The 22,869-nt window shown below is 51.5% G+C and overlaps 1 protein-coding gene across 5 annotated transcripts in view; it reads right to left on the bottom strand.

Annotated features, from left to right (window-relative positions):
• The window catches only part of ST3GAL2 (ST3 beta-galactoside alpha-2,3-sialyltransferase 2), a 56,878-nt gene that overhangs the window by 30,618 nt on the left and 3,391 nt on the right, over positions 1-22,869 (bottom strand). The window contains exon 1 of one of the 5 annotated variants that reach the window (XM_067019554.1): positions 18,493-18,606. The exons of 2 other annotated variants lie outside the window; for them this stretch is intronic. The gene's annotated coding sequence lies outside the window, so the exon portion shown is untranslated. Of the gene's footprint in view, positions 1-14,941; positions 15,218-15,506; positions 15,653-18,492; positions 18,607-22,869 lie in introns of those variants that run through there. 2 more of the 5 variants (XM_067019553.1, XM_059046091.2) reach the window with 2 other exon arrangements.

Below are 22,869 nucleotides of genomic sequence, written 5' to 3'. Positions count from 1 at the left end.
ACCTATGGCTGGAACTCTTCAATCCTCATGGCCCAGCCAAGCCACCCAGGTGGGAAGTCTGCCAGAGCCTCTGGGACCAGGCAATATCATGAAGGTGACAGTCCAGGCTGCAGGCACGGAGGCCTACTTTGTCTGGGGCGAATTTCTCTAAAGGGCTCCAACCTCAGCAGGGTAGCAACAGTGGGCTCTGTCAGCAGACAACCTCCCTTACTCTACCCACCCTGCCCCCACGTTTCCTTATCAGGCGGCAGTTCTTTTTTTTTGCTGCTTCATCTGAACACTGGTTATGAAATGGGAGCACCTTGCGTGCCGGCAGGCAGCCGTTTGGGGCGTGGACACTGTCTGGCTCCTGGGTACCACTTACGTGCCAGGCAGGATGCAGAAGTGGGGCTGCAGGCTGGAAACTCCGCTTTGTGGTCAGGCGCTTATCTCCTTCCTTCATCAAGACTAGATGACTTCAAAGTGTTCTTTTTGCTTTTTTTTTTTTTTTTTTTTAAACCAGAACACTCTTTCCCCCCAACGCACCCGAAAACTTCCATCAACCAGGCCAACTTATCAGTTTCTATTCTTGTGGCCCAGTGGGAAGAGGCAGGCTGGTGGTGAGACTTGTATAATTCCTGCCAAGATCAGATGCTGGAGAACCACCAACACTTTACCGCAGCTTGTGGGCTAATCTGGGGCCTGAGTGCTGTGTCAAGAGATGGGGCCCTGTTACAAGGCTTACTTAGAATAAATAAGATGACACTGTTATAGGTACAGTCATGTAGGTGCCAGTTCCCTGGGGGACCTCGGAAGGGAGCTATATTCCCTCACAGCCAATCAACCCTGAGTAGAGAGGAGGTGGCCCATCTGCCCTAAAGAGGACTCATGACAGGATGGGTCCGAGGGGTACTTAGGGAGACAGGTCAGCGCTAGGAGACCAGAGAGTCTGGCAGAAAGGCATACAGAGGTGCGCTGGCCTTAGGGGTGGGTACCTCCAGTGGGGAGAGTATCCCGAAAACCCTGCAAACAAACCAGTAACCTGTCCTCTGTGAGCCAGACTGTTTTTACTCTTCATACACCCTATCTTTAGCTTTCCTTTGTTCTCCTTTTATACTTAGTAACGTCTTTCGGAAAGGTCAGCCTGTGGCAGCTATGCTAATGAAAACCCAAAGGAAGCGTTTGCATCCATGCCTGGACCAGGAGATTAAAGGGAGCAATGTTCCCTCTCTCCCCCGGGAGTGGAGGTGGAGAGAAGCCCAGAGGTGGGCCCTTTGCTCAGCCTGTGTCCTCTGGAGTTATCCTTCCCACAGAAACCTTGGGAATTGCAGTTAGAGGCCCTGAGCTAGCGCCCAGCCTGGTGCCACAGGGCAACTGCCAGCACCAATCCCGCAGGAAGCACCCCTGCCCCGTGCCCCCGCTAATCCCTGTGTCACTAATATTCAGCTCCAGGAGGCAGAGAGCAGGTGGCTGGTAAACTGTAGAGGCCAGTGCACACCTGCTTTCATTCGCCCCTTGCTCTGGCTAAGCCATCTTCCTCGCCACTGAGGAGCTGACAATATGCTGTGACTGACTCAGGCAGGACCCCCGGGAGGAAAGAACATCCCCAAGGTTGCTAGGCAGGTAATCCGCTTTCCCTTCAGGAAAGTGGCAATATCAGCTGCTATGAGTAGAGGAAAGGCAGCCTTCCCCTTGCCCTGCCTCTGCTCCGCACCCCTGGGCGAGGGGAGCCAGGGTGGGGGAGCAAGGAGCCCTCCCCAGTCCCATCCTCAAAGAGTGATTCATCCTCCTGGACCTGGCCTACATTATATGTTCCCTGCTAAGATAATATTTGTCATGATGTCTATTACTGTTGTCAACTTTGGGGGAACATGGAGGGGAGGGATACACCGACTGGGGTCCATCACGATGGTGCCCAGGGAGAAGTACCTTTTGGCTAACTTTATCATGTATCCCGGGGTTACAAGGGGATGGCCAACATGATGGTGCCTATTTGGGGCTTGGGCTGTACAGGGTGACCTGCGGGCCACCAAGAGGTGGGGCCCAGGGCCTCCTTTCAAGCCCCTTGCCTGGTGAGACTGGGGCAGCCCCACCTCAACACGTGTCTATGAGTTAACATTTTGCAGTGAACTCTGGACTAAACCCAGATGACCTCAATTCCAGGACTGGCTTTGCTCTTCGACAGCTGCACGTGTGGGCAAATCCTACCTCTCTGGGCCTCAGGTCCCCCATCTGCAAAATGGGCGTGATGATGCCTGCTGCCCTGCTTACCTCCTCACAGTCCCCACCCATCAAGATGAAATAAGCAAAGACTATAAGCTGCAAGGCACTATGTACCCCACGTACCAGTGAATTTCAGCCTCACCGAGAAGAGGGAGTCAGGGACAAGAGGAGGCACTGTGGCTAAGCCTGAGGGAACAGGAGGCCGGACCCAGGCTGGCCAATCTCTGAGAACATGAACCCAGACAGAAACAGGTGGACCAGGGAGCCTGCGGGAGCCAAGCGTGCAGGGCAGACACAGCACTCTGGTCAGTCTGGGCTGGCAGACAATTCAGCAGAGAGGACTGGCTGTCAGCAGGCATAGGAAGGGCGGCAGGAAAGATGCACGAGGAGATGGTCAGAATGAAAAAGGAATTTAGTCCCAAACTCAGAAGAGCCCCGCCTTGCTCACTGAGCACCTTGGGGCTGGGGAGAAGCACCCCCAAGCTCCCAGGACCTCCAGCATCTTATTAACATACATGTCACACTCAGGGGACAGCCTTCCCTTTCTGACCAGGGGCCCCAGGGGAGTGACCCACTCTGGGCAAGACACCTGTGTCAGACTGAACGTGAGGTCTCCTCCTGCTAAGGTGAGACTCGAAGCCCCGAGCACTTTTTTTTTTTTTTTTTTTTTTTGCTGCACCACCCAGCTTGCAGGATCTTAGTTCCCCAACCAGGGATTGAACCCAGGCCCTCGGCAGTGAAAGTGCAGAGTCCTAACCACCGGACCGCCAGGAAATTCCCTCAGAGTTCTTTCTACAACGCCCCATTCTCGGCTCTGCCAAGCTGGGTCAAACATCTGTATCCTTTACAAATTGGAGGTGACGGGTGAACTGAGGCCAAAACTGTGCTATTCATCTCTCTGTACCTGAAACTGGCACCACCATCCTGGGTGTTCTCTTCCAGGGGAGGAGACACAGGGGCACAACCCTCCCCAGCAGGAAATACAACGTAATCCAGAAAGCACAGCAGCCCTAGAGCTACATCCTTATCTAGGCCCCAGCAGGAAACAGCACAGAGGAGGGTGAGCATCTAGGAAGCTGAGACGACAGGGGAGACGGAGAGGGGACGGAGGCAGCACCAGGGCAGAAGCGGGCAGACTTGGGCCAATGCCTCCTCTGTTTTCTGGGACCTGGTTGAATGCACACTGAGTGAATGTCTCCCTCATCTCAGACAGATGGCCCCAGGCCACCACGAGGAAGGGACCATTTGCCATAACCTGCCTGTGTCTACTCTTTGCCTTGCAGTCCAAAGGGATGAATGACTTTGTGGATGGGCAACTGGGGCACGGGGGCTCCTCCCTAAAAGACACCGCTTGCTACTGGAAAGAACCTCGGCGTGCAAGTCAGATGACCTGGGTTCTGGACTCAGTTCTTCTACCTACTGGTTTGAGGAGACTGAGCATATTTCTCAACCTCCACTTCCTGATCTGTAAACGGAATGACTCAATGATTCTAAGTCCCATTCTACACGCTAGCATCGTTTTTAACAAGGTAAATGAAATACATGGCAATAAATCCTTATCGGTTTGTCTACAGTGGTGATTCTGACATGCACACCTAGCTCTGCCTATTGCCTCAATACACGAAGTCTTTAGAATGGATGACAACCCCATTTTCCTTTGGGGAGTCATCTCTCCCCAGCTTTCCATCCCTGTGCCTGGCCAATCAGAGCACCAAATGCAGCCAGCCACGTACTTGATCCAAGGTTGGGCAAAGACCCTGATTCCCAGTGAACCCAGGCCTCCTGTGGCAGTCCTGGGATGGGATGCTGAGAAGACGGAGGCCTGCACTGCTGACAGCCACCTTCTACCCCATGGGAACTGAGAATGGTGTCACCATAGAGAAGGGCGGGGTGAGATGGAGCTGTTTGAGTCCCTCATCTTCCCTGTATGTGGCCAGGCATTCCCTCAGGTATGAGTCAACGGATTCCCTTTTATCAAAGCACTCTGAGTGGGATTCTTGGCTGCTGTGATTGAAGAAGTCCAACTGATACAATCTTGCACCCATGAACAGCCATTTTCCACTTCATTTAAAGGAATTTTTAAAAGTCACTACAGAATCGCTTGCCATCTGGTGCAGAAGGGTTGCCCTGAACCTGGCCCTAAAACCCTGTCCTTGATTGGTCAACCCAGCTCAGAGCCCCGTGGGCCCACAGGAACAGAAGTGATTCTGGGATTCCCGTCAGTGATTCATTCCTGGCCGGGACCCACACCCTTCTCCAGCCGGGGACACTGCCCAGCTGTACAGATGGTTGAGAGAGCCACCGACATGCATGGCCTTTCTGGGTGGCCTGGGGTCAGGACTGCCCACAGCCAGGGTCCCTACACCACAAGCAAGACTGGAGGGGAGGGTGCTGCCCGGCTGGGCCCTGAACTGGCTGAAGCGGTCAGGGAAACAAAAGATGACCCTGGACATGGAACGCAACAGGAAGCCAGGACCCTAGGTTCCATTCCTTGTCTGGCAATGATTTGGGGCGGAACCCTTTCCAAACCTGTTTCTCACCCTGTTAAGAGTCATGTCTGGCTTTTCAAATGATGCCAGACACTCCCCTGAACTCCAGACACGTCTATCCCACTCATTTCTGGAAGCCGTCCCTTTGATGACATACCTTAGAGGCACCCAAAAGTACCTCAAACTCACCCTGCTACAAATCAAACTCACGCCTGCTCTAAGCCCCCCAAACTGGACTGCCTTCGTACTCCCAGTATCTGGAAAGGAACATCATCCAGCCAACCCCGAAACCTGGGAGTCATCTATGTCCCTTCCTTCCTTCAACCTCTTGCAGCCAACCTCTTATAAAGTCCACCTGTTTACCACCTAAATCTCTCAGCTTCCTACCTTCCTCCACGTCTGCCACCATCACTTTATCCAAGGAACTGTCACCCTCCACCAACAGTAGCCCCGTAACTGCTGAAGCCCCAGATCTACTCAAGGGACCCCCCTCCAATTCATTCTCCAGAGAAAGGCCAAAGTTATCTTTCCAAATGCAAGTTCCATCAGATCCCCATTTCCACTCCTCCCAGCAAAACACCCAGCCCTCCCAAAGCTCTGGGGCAAAGGTGGGACTCCCTTAAGACCCCATGGTCCCAGGTCTGGCTGGCTGAGTGGCAGGTTAACCCTGAGACCAAAATGGACCAGGCAGGTCTGGGAGTCACTGCTCAGCCCAGAGCCCTGGCCGCACCCTGGAGGACATCCCACTCCCAGGTCAGGCTCAGAACAGCTCAGTCTTGCTAGGACTGACCCTCCCCCAGTACAGACTTCATCTAACCACAGATGGGAACGGGAGCTGGAGGCCAGGCAGGGGAAGCCCAGCTGGGCTGAAGCCAGGGGCTGTGTATATCAGAAAGTTGAGAAGATAGAGCAGGGCCACAATAGCCTGTCAGTATCTGTGGCACAGGCTGAGAGAAGGCAGCTGTTGGCAGGATAAAACTCAAGAAGCCTATCTCTCCCCTCTTATCAGACTGACCCTTGGCAGCCTCACAGCCTGTGGAGAACAAACAGTCATTAACAACCCTTCCCATACTTCCAGCACAATGGTGTGCAACCAGCCCAGCCCTGGGAAAGCCCAGGCCTTCCCCCTCTGCCAGGGTGGTTCTTGGGGCCCATCTCTTGGTCAGACCTCTCCATCCTGCTTCTCCTTCTTGAGCAATGAAATGTCATGCTCTGCTCAAACTGGTCTCCTCGGGGCCAGTGGTCCCTGCCCATTCAGTTCAGGCCTTTGCATCATGTTATGGGTGGCCTTTGCCTCACCATGTTCCACCTCCCCCTCTACTAAGAAACTCTACCCAGCCCCCTTCCAGGCGTGTTCTCAACTCCTTGCAGACCCACCAGGAGTCTGTGCTGCCGATCTGGCGTCCTCCCTGATCAGCCTGTCATCCAACCTCCTCTTGCTAGAGCAGAGTTAGGATATAAGGAGGTGAGGGGATTGGGAGCAGAAAGAAACAGGAAGCCTATAAACAGTCATCCCAAGGCCTAACCAGTATAGGCCAGTACAGGAAGGGAAGAATGCAATGAGAGACCAGTTGGGTTTTTCTGCCTGATCCCAGGACAGAGGCAGAGTTAGGGTTGGGAGGTGGGGACGAGGACAACGGGAGGCACGGGGACAGCTCCCTTGGCTGCAGGAGCCCAAGTTCTCCAGAGAGATGCCGGAGCAGGCTGGTTGCTGTTCAGTACATCCAAGCGGGTTAGCAGAAAGGTCAAAGCGATTCCCATGGACGTCTGGACTGCATGGTGGCATCCTGGGCCCCAGCACTATCTCCTCACTCACTCAGGACGTTCCTCTGTCAGGTTTACCAGACGATTTGAGAGCAAATCCCTGAACGGGTCTTTAGATTCTTTTATTTACAGATGAGGACTCTGGGGCCCAGAGAGGGGCAGCGACTTGCCCTGGGTCACACAGCACCAAACCCCCTGCAGGTAAGTAAGACAGTGAGAATCCTGTATATACCCAGCCAGACTGGGCCCTGGACTATGAAAATCATCAGGGCCCCCTGACCAAACAAACTGCTTCCTCTCTGGAACAGCCAAATAGCCCTGCCCTGAGGCTCTCATTCAGACCAGGCCCCCACCCTGGCCACAGTGGCAGACAACAAAGGGTCTGCTGGCTCCTCTTCCTGTTTTGCACAGGATGAATGGTAGGGTACGCCCACAGATCCAGGATGGGCAGGAATTGCTGGGATGGTGGGTGGGCAGCATGGGTGGAAGAAGACACCTTGTGAAATATCTCAACCAGGTGTAAAGAGGGGTGAGGAGGGCTTCCCTGGTGGCGCAGTGGTTGAGAGTCCGCCTGCCGATGCAGGGGACGCGTGTTCATGCCCCGGACCGGGAAGATCCCACATGCCGCGGAGCAGCTGGGCCCGTGAGCCATGGCTGCTGAGCCTGTGCGTCTGGAGCCTGTGCTCCGCAACGGGAGAGGCCACAACAGTGAGAGGCCCACGTACGGGGTGGGGGGTGGGGGGGGGGATGAGGGTGAGGAATCTTCTGTGTTAATCACAGGAAATGCCACTTGAGAGATCTGAACTCACATCTATCCACTGCTGCTTTAGGGCCAAGCCTGAATTGCTTTTCAGGCACTGAGGAACTCCCTTCATCCATCAGCTGCCACTGTGGCCTTGGGCTGGACCTCCCTGACATAAACTGCTTATCCTACTCCCATTTCATAGCATCTTCCTCTCTAAGGGAGTGCCAACATTGGCTCCCCTACACTGGAAGAGCCTGAACGGGGTTCCCATGCCTCTCCAAACCCCCTTCGGGCTTTCCCATCTCCCTCTACCCGTGGTATCTGGGGTCTCCTCCTGAGCCATGCTGGAGGCCCCAGGAATTAGCCAGAAGCTACACAGGTGTGGGTTCAGGGAAATACAAAGCCCTTTGGGACAGGATGGAACAGAGAGAAGGCCAACCCCTGGAAAAACCCTTGTGGCCACCTCGGACTCAGATGGTTCCCAGGAAACCCAAGGGACACAGGAACTGGAAGCTCAGGGGCTCTCGCCCCTCCCTGCCTTCCCGCTCAGCCTCAGTCCCTCCGGCTGCTGTCTGTTCCACTGGCTCGGCCAGAGGCCTCAGCACCGGGCCACAGAGACTTTTGTTTCCTCCTGACTCTGGTTCCAGTTTACCATCAGTATCAAATGAGGTGTTTTGTTTTCAACTGAACTTGGGTGAGAATGAGGGTTGGAGAGAACTCCACTGACAGGTCAGGGGAGAGTCCCTTGCAAACCCAAAGGGGCCCTTCCCACCAGGAAGGAAGGAGGTGGTAACTAAGCATGATGACAGATGTTAATGAATTTGCAGACATTTCACAGTGTATACAAATATGGAATCATTATGTTGCACACTAGAAACTGACATAAAGTTATATGTCAATTACATTTCAATTTTTTTAAAAAAAGGAAGTTAGTAGTGGGAGTGAAGGAGCAGGGTGGAGCTGTGGGAGGTGACATGAGTGGGGAGAGGGAATCCCCACTCCCGCCCCCAGTTCCCTCCCTTGTGCCTCTTCCTACAACCCACCTCTCAACTTCCCCTCTCACTACCCACTCCAGCCCCTCTGAATGAATTCCCTTCAGCCACACTAACAACTTGTTGATTCTTCCTCACCAGAACGGCTCCCTCTAGGCCAATTAGCTATTTGCATTTGTTGCCGATTTTCTTCCTCAGAAGGCTTGAGACCTGCTCAAGCTGGGAGGCTGCTGCCTGCCTGCTGTGCTAGGACTTTACAGCGGAAGGATTCGGAGAGAAAGGGTAAGGGCTGCTCTCTGGGGTCCCTGGTTCATGCCCCAACACCTCAGGGTCTCCTGCCCTCCCTTGAACCCCATTTCAGGAGCAAGATGGGCCTCACGCCTCAACTGCACAGAAGCGGGGCTGCTTTCTGTGTCCCTCTGGTATGCTTCCCTCCCTGATCCTGGAGAGGAAGAGAAGGAGAAAAAAGGAAAAAGGATGCTAATGGGCAAAGGTGATAAACTAGCAAGAGATGAGCAACAGAGGACTACAGGCCAGAGAACAGTGCCCCTCCAGGGAGGAGATCCATCCGTGTGCTGCCGGCTCCCCTCCCACGTCAGCAGCCAGTGGGGCGATGCCGGTCAACCTCTTTCCCTCTCTGGACTTCCTCATTTGCAGAGTCACATCCCCTTGAAGGAAGAAGCCATTTGAGGGTGTTTTTCAACAACTGATAGCAGAACTGTTTTTGTTTTAATGTCATTATTTCACAAATGCAAATTTAGCACTGACATCAAAATAAAGAAAAGTTACATTTTTCTCTAGATTTCTCTTGTCCCTGGTTCACCTTACTGTCTATGGTGGAATGCACTGCATTCATAGGTGACAAAATATCACACATATTTGAATGCTAACAGCTCTGAGGGGAACAGTCCTCTTCATCCCAGGAAGATGACCTTCTCTCTGAGAATCTGTGGAGATAAGTACTCTTCAGCACTGCCCCTCCTGCCCCACCCCAGAGAGGACCCTGTCCTCTCCCTCCCGTTCCTGTAGGAGGAAACTTCCCCAGTTCTCAGCTAGAAAGTCGGGGTGGCCCAAAGCCCAGCGTACGCCCTGGGGCCATCTGCAATGGCAACATGAAAGCGTGATTGACAATATGCTGTATAATGATTTATGAATAAGCACCAAGAAGTGCTCTAGAATGGCTGCTTAGGGAAACACACAGGCGTCCCCGGTGAGCCCGGCCTAACTGGAGGAAAAGCCTGTTGTCCCCAGATAGCAGGCAAAGTTCAGACCCTCTCCTTGCAAGATGTCATTTGGAGATGTTTGCCCTAAGAGTTAGTGAGGACTTGTTAACAACCATTCTGAGCAGAAAGGGAGGAAAATCTAAAACCTAAGTCCCCAGAGAGCTGGGCCAGGTCCTTTAGTTGGTAAGGGCTCAGGTATTGGGAACACGTGGTGGGGGAATTTGGGGCGTGGGAACTGAGAGTGGGGAAGGGGAAGGAGGAGGAAGAAGGCCACGCAGGTGGAACTGCGGAGACAGAAGAGATGTAGGCATGTTGAGCGTGGACAACAAAGGCCCAGCTGCTTTCAGGATATACTGGGCCCCCCACCTCCTCGGGGCCGAGGCCCCAAACCTCAGGCAGCATGGAGTCAGGAACAGTGAGCTCACCAGGGTTCCGTGTGTGCTGTGAGCATCCTGCATGCAGCTCCTCCAAAGCAAAGGCACATCATCTCCTGCCAACTCTCTCTCCTCCTGACTGCCCCATTTCAGCTAAAGGAACCAACCTCATCACCCAAGCAATGAAGTGTCAAACCCTAGCCGATGAAGTGTCTGTTCCAGAGAATATCTACTTTCACAATTCTCTAGAATCAGTCCCTTCTTTTCCATTTCTGCTGCCAAGTTCCAGCCTTCATCACATCTCACCTGGACCCTATCTAGTTTTCCGTTTCCTCCCTCCCTTCTTTTCTTGTCCCCTTATGACCCAGCCATGCCCTGCTGCCAGCCTGCCCTCTGCCTGCTCAGCAGCCTTTCAGAACCAAGCCCTCCCTCTGCTGTCTGCCGATTCGAGCGCTCGTTGGGCACCTTGCTGGACTGACCTCTTGCAGTGTCCACTGCCACTTCTTCCGGGGACTTCAGCTTTTGCATACAGCCTGGGAGGACTGCCTACCATGCCACCAGCCCTTCCCGGCCAGGGAAGAAGCATGGTCCAGCCTGGGCCAAAGAGACATATCCTCCCTGGGATACGACTCCCAAGCTGTGGTGACAAAATTACAGAGCACAGCTGGAACAGATTTATCCTGGCGACAGTGGTACCCTGAAGAGGCTGGCCTTTGGCTCCTGCCTTACCCACTCCAAGACCCTGGAGGGGACATGGGTCCCGAGTCATCCCTCAGATTCTAGGAGTTCCCAGAGTCCTCCAATGAAGTCCTTTCCTGCCCAAATCAGCCAAGCTGTTGCTTGTAACCAAACAGGATCTTCTCACTGTTTTTTTTTTTTTTTTTGCGGTACGCAGGCCTCTCACTGTTGCGGCCTCTCCCGTTGCGGAGCACAGGCTCCGGACGCGCAGGCTCAGCGGCCATGGCTCACGGGCCCAGCCGCTCCGCTGCACATGGGATCTTCCCGGACCGGGGCACGAACCCGTGTCCCCTGCATCGGCAGGCGGTCTCTCAACCACTGCGCCACCAGGGAAGCCCTCACTGCTTTTTGAAATACCTCTCCTATGCTCCAACCAAAAGGGAAAACTCTCTAAAAGTGCCATGATGGCCTCTCTCTGCACCTGTTGGCCTGCACACTCTCCAGGCTGTAGGCACTGCTGGAATTCTACCTGCCCCTTCAGGGTCCAACCCAAAGGCCTCTTCTGAACCCTCTACGCGGATGACTTCCGCCTCCTTTAAACCCACAAGTCGCCGGCTGCCCCTTCTGCCTTCCACTGTGGACACTAGTGTACTTGTCTTATCCCCCTCCCAGCGGACAGTGACTTGGTCATTCTCTCCTCCACAACACCCGGCATAGTTCCAGGCTCAGTAAAATTCACCAGGCTCTGGGGGCAGACAACCCGGAGGATAATTACAGGTTTTCTGGGCAAGACAGACAGTGAGTGACAAAGCACAGGGTGTGCTGTCAGTAAGGCCCGAGTCTGCCTTCCGTATTCTCCACTTACCAGCTGGCTGAGCTTGGGCAAGTCTCGTAAGTTCTGCAAGGCTCAGTGCTTCATCTACGAAAGAGCGACAATAATGCCGACTCCACAACACTGCTGTGAGGATCTGAGGAGCTGACATGCGAGAGCATCTAACCGGGTGACTGGTGAGGAGTAAGCGCTCAGGGAGCTGCCGCCGTTATTGCAGCTATTCGGGGCGACTGGTTTAGCAGGTGCTCCATCAGAATGTTGGAATCAGGAGCCCTGGGCCTGCTGTGTGGCCCACAGTACAGCTCTCTGTTTCTCAGTAACCCCGCCTGTGTCTACATCTGCCTCATCAACCTCCTAAAGAACAACAGGTGGAAAATGCTTGGCAAAGTAAAAGCACAATGTAAGGGGTTCCTCCTGTTTTTCTAAATTTCAGAGATTCCCAGGCATCCTGTCCAGTGTGCAGCATGGCCAGTATCCCAGCCTGCTCGTTCTGAGGGACAGGGCAGATGAGGGCCGGGTTTGGCGTCTGCTTCTCCATGTCCACGCAGCCACCTCTTTTCCAAAGCCCCGGGGCCTAAATGTCCTGCTTTTGCGGGGCCTTCTTTCAAATAGCCATAGGGCAGTGGCTGCTATGTGGTTACAGGGGGACTGGGAGCTCAGGCCCCACAAGTCACTCCTACCATCAACCTAGCCAACACTGGGCAGCATGAGAATGGAAGGAAAAGGCTAATCCAGGGCAGCTGCCAGAACAAGCCTGGGTGCGGAAGCAAGGTAGGAGGAAATCTCTCTTAAGACTTTACATCTGGGGACTTCCCAGGTGGGGCAGTGGTTAAGAACCCTCTTGCCAGTGCAGGGGACACGGGTGCAAGCCCTGGTCCGGGAAGGTCCCATATGCCGCGGGGCAACTAAGCCCGTGCGCCACAACTACTGAGCCTGCGCTCTAGGGCCTGCGAGCCACGACTACTGAAGCCCGTTCGCCTAGAGCCTGTGCTCTGCAACAAGAGAAGCCACCGCAATGAGAAGCCCGCGCACCGCAACGAAGAGTTGCCCCCGCTCGCCTCAACTGGAGAAAGCCCGCGTGCAGCAACGAAGACCCAACGCAGCCAAATAGGTAAATAAATAAATTTATTTTAAAAAAGAAAAACAAAAAGACTTTACATCTGCCTGGATTAATCACCCAAGCAACTGTCATGGCCCCAAACCAGTGGTTCTCAAGTGTTATGGCCAAGACACTGGGCAGAAATCAAGTCAAATCCTAGGCCCCACCCAGACTGCCTGAACCAGAAAACTCTGGGAGTGGGGCCCAGCCAGCTGTGCTTTAAACAGCTCTCCAGGGGGATTCTGATGTCTGATCAAGTATGAGAGATCCTGCCCTTTAACTGCAAGACTCTCCACTTTAACTCAAATTACTGAACACCTACTATGCGCCAAGGACCAAGCCAGGTGGTGATATTTCATAAATGAGGAGACGTCTGAAGAACTTCCATAGTTTAATGGTGGTCAAAATCAAGTACACAAATACACAAGGCAGGATGGGGTACAGAACAAAGCAACGGAATCAGCTTCCCATCCGTCTCGCCAGACTCCACCCCTCAGAGATCTTCTCTTGCCATGACCAGGGGAAAAACAGAACTCCAGTTCTGGGAAACCGGTCCCCCCATGCTTCTATTTCAGACACCTCATAATTGCAGGTAGTTTTCTGAAGAAGAGTGATCCTCACCCTGAGGCATGTTTCAGGTCCAGAGGTTTGGCTCATGGGGAAATAGCCCATGGGGCCATACCTAGTGGTTCTTAACAACTTGGAAATTGGCACCATCTAGGGTATGGGCTCAGAAAGTTCCTAGAGATCTGTGAGCATGCCACAGCACATCACAACACCGCATTCTCCTGCAGGGTCACTCTCTCAGGTCCCTGGCAAGCTCGCACGTGAGTGCAGATGCAGACATAAACATGCACACAGACAGTTGGCCCCCTGGCCTCCCTTCCTCCATTCTCAAGTTACAAGGTTAAAGGCGTCCTATTCACAGCCAAGGGGGAGGGATGAGAGAGGGGTGCTGAAGCAGAGAACCATCTGGTTCAGATCAAGATTGCTCATTCAGGACCCCAGCGGAACTCCCAGAGCCTGCCTTCCTGATGGCTCATAGATTTCCCTCCCTCCCCCAACTTCCCACTGGGAAACTGAAGACTGGGCTAGGAAGGGGTGACCCATGGGCAAACCTGCCGAAGGAAGACAAAAAACTGAAAACAAAAAACTGAATTATACACACAAGTCTGTTCCACCTCTCTGAGCCCTGGCTCCATTTTTCCTTCAAATCCTGAAAACTACGACTAAACTTGAGATCACCACCTACAGTCACTGCATCTTCCTCCAAAAATTGCTCAGGGAACCTAGCAGGCATCCTTCCCTGAACCGGCAAGCCCCTCCAAAGTTAGCAGCAGAAGCAAGAGGAGGCTTAGGGGTGTGGTCTCCCAGACTCCTCTTACACCGCCATCTCCACCAATGTAGGAGGTTCCCTCCATCTCAGGGGGACGCTGGAGTCCATCAGGCATAATAAGAGAAAGGGATGACCAACCAGCTTCCAGACAACTGTCCCAAAGACAAGATGGGCGTGTGCGTTACTGGCTAGGATTGACTCACACAGGGACCCCAGAGTACCCCCTCGGCAGCTGTGGTTTAAAGAGGCTGCCACTCCCTTTCCACCACCAGCCCCTCTCTCTCCCCTTGCTCCTCAACACCACCTTAGACTCTGTTCTGCAGTGCTTTATAAAGCACTGTAGAGTAAGATGCAGGATGGGAGATGGATGCAGTTGGCAAGAAATAAAAATCAAAAGGCTAACTTGAGTAAACGAGCAATAGGTGCGTGACCCTACAGGCAGAGTAGGCCAGAAGTGAAAAACAGGAAGGAGGTGGGGGAAACAGAAGTGGGAGAAAGCCAAAGGGGAGACTAAAGTGAGCTCAGCCCAGAGCTGCAGCAGGGAGCTGGAAAGTTTGGTCCCGTCACCTAGGAATGACTGGAGGGAAGAAATGACTCTTCCATGCCAACACATGGGCTCAGACCAGCCCTATAGGGCTGGGGCATGGACTTGGCCAAGTTCCCGGTTTATGCCAAACCTCAGTTTCTCCAAAGTGGGAAGGAGGTCAAGCTGTTAGGTCTCATCAGAGAGAACTGGGCCATTGTGGGTGGCTAGGGGGCAGTGCCAGGTAGGGAAAAGGAGAGAGGTGCTGATGGTGCAGACACATCCTACGGTCAACAGGAGCGGGGCAGGGGTCTCTCAGTAGTGCACAGGCCAGGAGCGCGCGCGGGGCTTGGCGGCGCGAACTAGGCAGTGGACTGAAGTCGGGACTGGGGCACGGAGCGCTTCCCAGGGCTGGGGCTGGGGGCTGCCACCAAAGAGTGGCGCAGCCACGCGTGGGAGAGGCTGGAGGTGCAGAAGCAGAAGGCGGGGAAAGGGGGTTGAGGCCAATGTAAGCGGACCTCCGCCCCACGGGGGAGCCCAGCGCCCCGACCCAGGGGAAGTTGCCGGGGTGGACCGGGCGGGTGTGGGCCGCTGGCCGAGCCAGCTGCCCGCGCAGAGGGGGGTCGGGGCAGAGAGGGGCCCGGGGCGCCCCACATCCCGCCCGCCCTCATCCCGCCCGCGCACCTCAGTCAGCGCCGAGCGCCGCGCGGGCCATACTCGCCGCTCCTGCTGCCGCCTCCGCCCGTGCAGAGAAAGCCGCCGCCGCCGCCAGCGTTTGGACCCGTTATCTCCGCGGCTCCCCAGTCCGCCCGCAGCGGGCCAGTCCCGCCCTTGCCCGCCGTGCCCTCCCCAAGCGAGCAACCGAGCCGCCGCCGCCGCCTCAGCCCGGCCCCTCCCCCCACCCCAGCCCGGCTAGAAGGGAAGGGTGGGGGCAGGGGGGCAACTGCCCCCTCCCCATTCACATCCTCCTGGTCTGTCCCCTCCCACCTCCTCCTTCACGCCCCTGGGCATGTTGGGATATGGAGTCCAGCCTGAGCCGGGCCGCTGGGAGTGTCCGGCATCCAGAACTACTACTCCCAGAAGATAGCGCGTGAGCCTTAGGGCTTGTGGGCTTTGTAGTTTCGCCAAGGCTCAGGGATTCTACCGCGCAAGAGGGGAGAGGGGGATGGGAGATCTCCATTCCCAGAAGGGCTCGCGATGGTGAAAATAGGATGTGGGGTCTGCGATGCCCCGGACCCGGGTTGAATACCTGGATCTCAAGGGAGATGCAAAGTATGCGAGGATGCCTCTCAGACACGGCTGTGGTCAGCTGCAGCCGAGCGGGACTAGAGGGGAAGCCTCTGGCCCGAGAACCGCGCCCCGGGTACCGTTCCCATTTGCGCTCGCAAAGAGCCTTGACCTGAGGCTAGCTTGGCTTCGTGCCTGGGCTCTGCAAGCTGGAGCTGCGGTGGGGCCGCTGCGCACAGGCGGGAGAAGAGAGAACACCAGGAGCCACGTGGGCGTGTGGTTTTCCCGACTTGGGAAAAAGGGGCCGAGTGTCTGTGGGTTTCCTGGAGCGTTCACCCGCTGGGGCACCTTCTCATTCCAGTCTCACTCTCTGGTTGGTGCCCTTATCTCCCAACTGTTTAGGGCAAAGTGCACACATTTTAAATATTTTTCCATGTCTTCTCTTAGCACGTGCTTCCCCCAATTTCCAAACCTACCTCAATCTTAATGAAGCTCCAGGTTGCCCTCCAAGTTTCATCCCCTCTGGCAGAGGGGAGGCCTGTAAGCCAGTGAGTGGTTCTCTAACTGGCGTCTATCAGATTCTCCTGGAGAGTTTGTTCAAACACAGCTGACCCATACCCCCAGTTGCTGTTTCTTTAACTCCAGGGTGGACCTGAGAGTTTGCGTTTCTAACAAGTTCCCAGGTGATGCTGGTCTGGGGAACCACTTTGAGAACTGCTGCTATTGGCGTTTGTTGGCTAGCGTTCTGGCATTGTCCTTCAAGGACGGGCCGGCTGTGGAATAATATTAGCCTCTGAAGAACCAGGCTATATAGAAAGCGGGGTCTCAGGCTAGTTTACCACAAAAATGCTCTTTTTAATTTAAATAAATAAATCAGCTCATGCAGTAAAAGGAAAATACTACATGGGCCTGAAAGGTGTTCCAGACCTTAGCCCTTAGCATTCTCTCCAAAGCTGGGAAAGTTTTCTGTTTCAAAGATGGCCAGGTGGGGTATACCTGGTGCTACTCTGCAAGCTCTGGGTGCAAGCCAGGGGTTGAAATCTCAAACCTATAGGATAGGCTCGCTCAGTGGTATCCTCTGCTTCTGGGTGTATGATGACCTATAACAGGCCAGAGGACCGAGAGGTGGGAAGGTGGATTCCTGACTTGTAGCAGAGAGTGACTCTCACACCTACCCAGGTAGACCCTACTTACCACATGATGTTCTGGGAGCTACAAACCTCAGAAGCAGGAACTTGGTGACCTTCACCCTCAGGCACGAGGTCAGACTCTTTCAGCTGTGAGATGACAAATGTTCTCTGCTCCACCAAACTCTAGCCAGGCTCCCCTGGGCCCTCTTCTCCAATAGGCCTCAACCTTGACCTATAAAAACTACACTCTTGGGACTTCCCTTGTGGTCCAGTGGTTAAGACTCCGAGCTTCTGCAGGGGGCACGGGTTAAATCCCTGTCGGGGAAATAAGATCCTGCATGCCACGAGGGGCGGCCAAAAAAATAAAAAACCCACAAACAAAACCTACACTCTCAACACAAATAATTTTATCCACCCTCCTCCGCCCACATTAAAAGACTTAAACCCAATAACATAGTTTCTAACACCTCAAGGCCACATCCCTAGGATGACCCTAACCCCCTTTAAACTGCCTGCCCCAGAAAGCTCCAGAATTTACTGTTTGTTCTAGACAACACCTGTAATAAGCTCCCCCCCACCACTCCTTTCTTAGAGCATATACTAAAAAGGGCTTACAACTGTGACTTCTTCCTTTCCCTTTGAGGTGTATATCAGATGTATATGTATTATGTGTCTTTCTTAAGGACGTGAAAACCATTCCCTTGAAATGTAATCATTGGAACCGAGAGGGCCTCTGTCTCCCAGTCTCTGTGGGTGGGTGGAGTCCTAACTTCAATAATTGCCAGCTAACAAATACAGCTGGCCTAATCAGCATTTACACTGACCAACCCTTTGTAATTTTTCACTTCCCTGACTCTACGGAACCCCTGCTCACCTCCCTCCATACTCCCTCATTCTCCCTTAAAAAGGCCCAGTCACCTCTGTGCAAATTGAAGTTGCAATATACTATTGTGATAGTATATTGGTTAAAATCTGTCCTTACTTCTTTAACTAGTGCCCGGCTTTGTTTATCTTTGACAAAGTGGGTATGTGCTATGAGTTCTCTCTAGCCTTCCTCCCATCCACCAAGGGCCAAAGGGCAAGTTACTGCTAGGTCCTTAAGCAAGTAGCCAAGAGGCCACCAGAAGCATTGGGCCCTAACTAATGTTGACGCTGGAATGCTTTTCTGTCTTTTTTTTTTTTTTTTAACATCTTTATTGGAGTATAACTGTTTTACAGTGGTGTGTTAGTTTCTGCTTTACAACAAAGTGAATCAGTTATACGTATACATATGTTCCCATATCTCTTCCCTCTTGCGTCTCCCTCCCTCCCACCCTCCCTATCCCACCCCTCTAGGTGGTCACAAAGCACCGAGCTGATCTCCCTGTGCTATGTGGCTGCTTCCCTCTAGCTATCTATTTTACGTTTGGTAGTGTATATATGTCCATGCCACTCTCTTACTTTGTCACAGCTGTCTTTTTTTTCAGTGTGTGTGTGTGTCCCTGTCACAGACCATAGAGGGGCTAAGTAACCCACATGCAACCCCATGCTCTGCCCCTAAAACCAGATGCCAGGCCCTTCCTCTAAGGGCTTTGCCTCTGTATCCGAGTCACATGCAATGGCAACATTCCCTCACAGGCAGAAGGTAATTAGCCTTTTTGAATTTACATCCATCTCCCAAAGCTCTGTTAGCAGATTACCCAGGCAGAATTAAGATGTCCTTTCATGGGCAAGACAGACAGACCCTCTCTATCCCTCAACTCCAACAGGAAGCCCCATCATCACCCTTGACTACCTCCCAGTTAGATGTCAAAACGGTTTTTACCCATTTCCCCTTGCCAGTTCTGTTTACCTATCCTCTCCACCCATCCAAATTCTGCCTGACTCTCCAAAGTCTACCTTGAGTTTTCCTTCTTCCACAAGGTTCTTCCCAACTGCCTCAGCCGCACAGCCACCAGTGAACATCACCCCTCGGGTAGCACTTGAATTTGCCTCATTCTCTTAAAAGCCTACCTTTGTTGGTCAGCATCCAGACAAGCAAAGCAGTGGAACAGGAAGTGAACATGGTGGATGTGAGCACCGGGCTTTGGAGGCAGACAGCTACTAAGTAGCAAGGTGCAAAGTGGAGCTGGCTCCCTCCCTCCCTGGCTTTCTGTTTGACCCATTTGGCAGCTCCTACCCTAATGGCCTGTGTAACCCAGAGCAAGGTACACAGTTCTGTGTTGTGTTAGTTTCAAGTGTACAGCAAAGTGATTCCATTATGGATATATATGTATTCTGTTTCAGATTCTTTTCCATTATAGGTTATTACAAGATATTGAGTATAGTTCCCTGTGTTACATAGTAGGTCCTTGTTGTTTACCTATTTTATATACAGTAGTGTGTATATGTTAATCCCAAACTCCTAATTTATAATTTATAAAATGGTTTTTAAAAGTTTAGTCAGACTGCTACCTCATACCTAGCTAAAAACCAAAACCACAACAAGGGCTTCCCTGGTGGCACAGTGGTTAAGAATCTGCTTGCCAATTCGGGGGACACGGGTTCAAGCCCTGGTCCGGGAAGATCCCACATGCCGCGGAGCAACTAAGCCCGTGCGCCACAACTACAGCCCGTGAGCCACAACTACTGAGGCCTGTGCGCCTAGAGCCCATGCTCCGCAACAAGAGGAGCCTCGCAATGAGAAGCCCACACACAGCAATGAAGAGTAGCCCCTGCTCACCGCAACTAGAGAAAGCCTGCATGCAGCGATGAAGACCCAACACAGCCAAAAATAAATAAATAAGTTTATTTTTTAAAAAAAACACAACAGGGCTTCCCTGGTGGCGCAGTGGTTGAGAGTCCGCCTGCCGATGCCGGGGACACGGGTTCGTGCCCCGGTCCGGGAAGATCCCACATGCCGCGGAGCGGCTGGGCCCGTGAGCCATGGCCGCTGAGCCTGCGCGTCTGGAGCCTGTGCCCCACAAAAAAAAAAAAAAAAAAAAAGAAACTATAAAAAAAAAAAAAAAAAAAAAAAACACAACAAAAACCAAGTCAAAAGGAAAATGGAAGAAAATTTTGCAATTTATATCAGGGTAAAAGGCTAATACAGGGCTTCCCTGGTGGCGCAGTGGTTGAGTGTCCGCCTGCCGATGCAGGGGCCACGGGTTCATGCCCTGGTCCGGGAAGATCCCACATGCCACGGAGCGGCTGGGCCCGTGAGCCATGGCTGCTGAGCCTGCGCGTCCAGAGCCTGTGCTCTGCAACGGGAGAGGCCACGACAGTGAGAGGCCCGCGTACCGCAAAAAAAAAAAAAAAAAAAAAAAAAAGGCTAATACAAAGTGCTCTGTAAATCAGAAAGAAAATGACCAAGGAACAACAGGAAATGTGAAAAGAATATAAACGGACAGTTCACAGATAAGGAAACACAAATGGCTGTGACGTGAAAAGATGCAAAGCGTCACTCTTTGTTATGTTTTGTTGTTGTTGTTTTTGGCCACACCTCGTGGCATGCAAGATCTTAGTTTCCCTGGTACCTGTGCCCCCTACAGTGGAAGTGCATAGTCTTGACCACTGGACCACAAGGGAAGTCCGCTTCACTCTTTTTTTAAAAATTGTGCTAAAATACACATAAAACTTACCATCTTAACCATTTTTAAGTGTACAGTTCCGTGACATTAAGTACATTCACAATGTTGTACAACAAACACTACCATTTATCTTCAGAACTTTTTGGTTTTCCCAAACTGAAACTATGTACCCTTTAAAGGATAACTCCCCACATTTTCCTCTCCTCCCAGCCTCTGACAACCAGCAGTCTAGTTTCTGTCTCTATGAATTTGACTACCAAGGCATGTAAGTATGAAGACAATATTTGTCCTTTTGTGTCTGGCTTATTTCACTTAGCATAATGTTCTCAGTGTTCATCCATGTTGTGGCATGCGTCAGGATTTCCTTCTTTTTTCAGGCTGAATAATATTCTCTTGTATGTATATTACCACATTTTATCCATTCATCTATTGATGGACACTTGGGTTTCTTCCATCTTTTGGCTATTGTGAACAATGATGCTATGAACATGGGTTCACAAATATCTCTTTGAGTTCCTGTTTTCAATTCTTTTGGATATATTCCAAAAGTGAAATTCCTGGATCATATGATAATTCTGTCTTTAATTTTTTGAGGAACCACCATAATATTTTCCACATCGGCTGTACCATTTTACATTCCCACCAACAGTACACACGTGTTCCAATTTCTCCACATTCTAACCAACACTTATTTTCTCAGAGCTTCACTCTTAATAAAAGAAATGCAAATTAAAACCACACTGAGATATCATTTTTCACCTATCAGATTGGCAAAGATCAAAAAGCTTGATAGCTATCTTGGCAAGCGTGTGGGGAACAAGGATTCTCCAGCCACTGCCAACATGGCTGGAAATCCATACAGCCTCTATGAAAAGAGACTTGGTAATATCTTCAAATTGCACATGAACACACAGTTTGACCTAGTAAGTTCGAGGAAGATAGCCTATCCGCACATGTTCTTAGCTACATATAGAGATGGATATCTGTTATAGCATTGTAAGAGCAAAGATGAAGAATGATCGAAATGTTGATGATCCAGATTAAAGATTAAATGAATGGAAGTGGGGAAGCTTCAACTGATGGTGTCTTTTGTTATCATTATTTCACTAGATAACAGACTACTGGAGAGCAGAGGACCAGCTTTTGCAGGTCCAAACAGACCTTCCAGAAATGTTGATTAAATGAATTATTTCTTAGCTTCTGGCAGAACTAAATTGGCAGATAGCTCAGGGAGGTAAAGTGGTTGGTCCAAGGTCTTCTATAGAATGTGTACTTCCTAGTCGTATGTGTGTACTACCTATTCGTATGTGTGTACTACCTATTCCTATGTGTATGCCTGTGTGGAAAGCACACCGGCCAGCACTGTGAAAATTACTGATATAGAAGACTTAGACCCTATCTTCTTGGAGCCTAAAACCCAGTAAAGCACTCTGACAGACATTAAAAGTGTTAAACTTTTTTTACTGTCCTTTCAGTTATATCAATGGAGACCTTTGGTCTGGTGTATAAAGTAAGACCAGCTCAGAGAAACAGTTTCTCAAAAGTTATACAAAAAGGCAGAAGAAGAGTGCTGATTAAAACAGGAGTCATAGGACTTCCCTGGTGGTCCAGTGGTTAAGATTCCACGCTTCCACTGCAGGGGGGTCGGGTTCATTCCCTGGCTGGGGAGCTAAGATCCCGCATGCCCCGCAGCTTGGCCCAAACCAAAAGTCATCCCCCCAAAACAAACAAACAAAACCCCCCCAAAACAAAAACATTTCCACCAATGTTCCATGCGCTGGGTCAGCCTTCTACAGTATAGGTCCTGTGAGATGCTCTCAAAAAAGGATTCCCTAACCAGTTTGTGAAATGCTTTACAGGTTAGCCTAGAGGTTCCCCATGCGTATAGGCATTTTTTTCCTTAGCTGTGTCCACTGAGAAGGCCTGGGAACAGTGACACCCCATTAGCAACAAGCACACTGAGCTTGTTGTGGTTGTTCTTTTAAATTGAGGTGAAATTCACACAACATAAAATTAACCATTTTAAAGCATACAATTCAGTGTATTTAGTACATTCACAATGTTTTGAAACCAGTACCTCTATCTAGTTCCAAAACATTTTTATCATCCCAAGAGAAAACTCTGTCCCCATTAAGCAGTCACCCCCCATTCTTCCCACCAGTCCCTGGCAACCATTAATCTGTTTTCTGTCTCTATGGATTTAACTATTCCGGATATTTCATATAAATGCAATCATACAATATGTAGTTATTTGTGTTTGAGTTCTTTCATTTTACATAATGTTTTCAAAACTCATCCATGTTGCGGTATGTATGAGTGTTTCATTCTTTTTATGGCTGAATAATATTCCATTGTTTTTGTTTATCCAGTATATTGGTTTAAAAGTTGTGGGAAGAAAATAAACCTGTCTACCTTTGTTTAATGGATCTGTACCTCCTCTGCAGCAACACTTGTTAACATCCTACAGCAGCACCTTTTGAAAAATACTGCATAAGATATTTGGCAAAGGCAAATCAGGCATTGGGGAAGATGGGCCACTTAATTATAAAGCACACTTATTAGCTCTCCAGAAAGGGTTAACTATTTGGTAATCCTATCAGGTCTGGGTTTTGATTATTTAAAACCATACCAGGGGGGCCTCCCTGGTGGCGCAGTGATTGAGAGTCTGCCTGCCGATGCAGGGGATGCGGGTTCGTGCCCCCGGGAG

This window comes from Kogia breviceps, chromosome 18 (genome assembly GCF_026419965.1).
Source record: "Kogia breviceps isolate mKogBre1 chromosome 18, mKogBre1 haplotype 1, whole genome shotgun sequence".
Taxonomy (NCBI): domain Eukaryota; kingdom Metazoa; phylum Chordata; class Mammalia; order Artiodactyla; family Physeteridae; genus Kogia; species Kogia breviceps.
The sequence above is the reverse complement of the archived record's forward strand: the minus strand, read 5'-3'. Positions and strand labels throughout refer to the sequence as shown.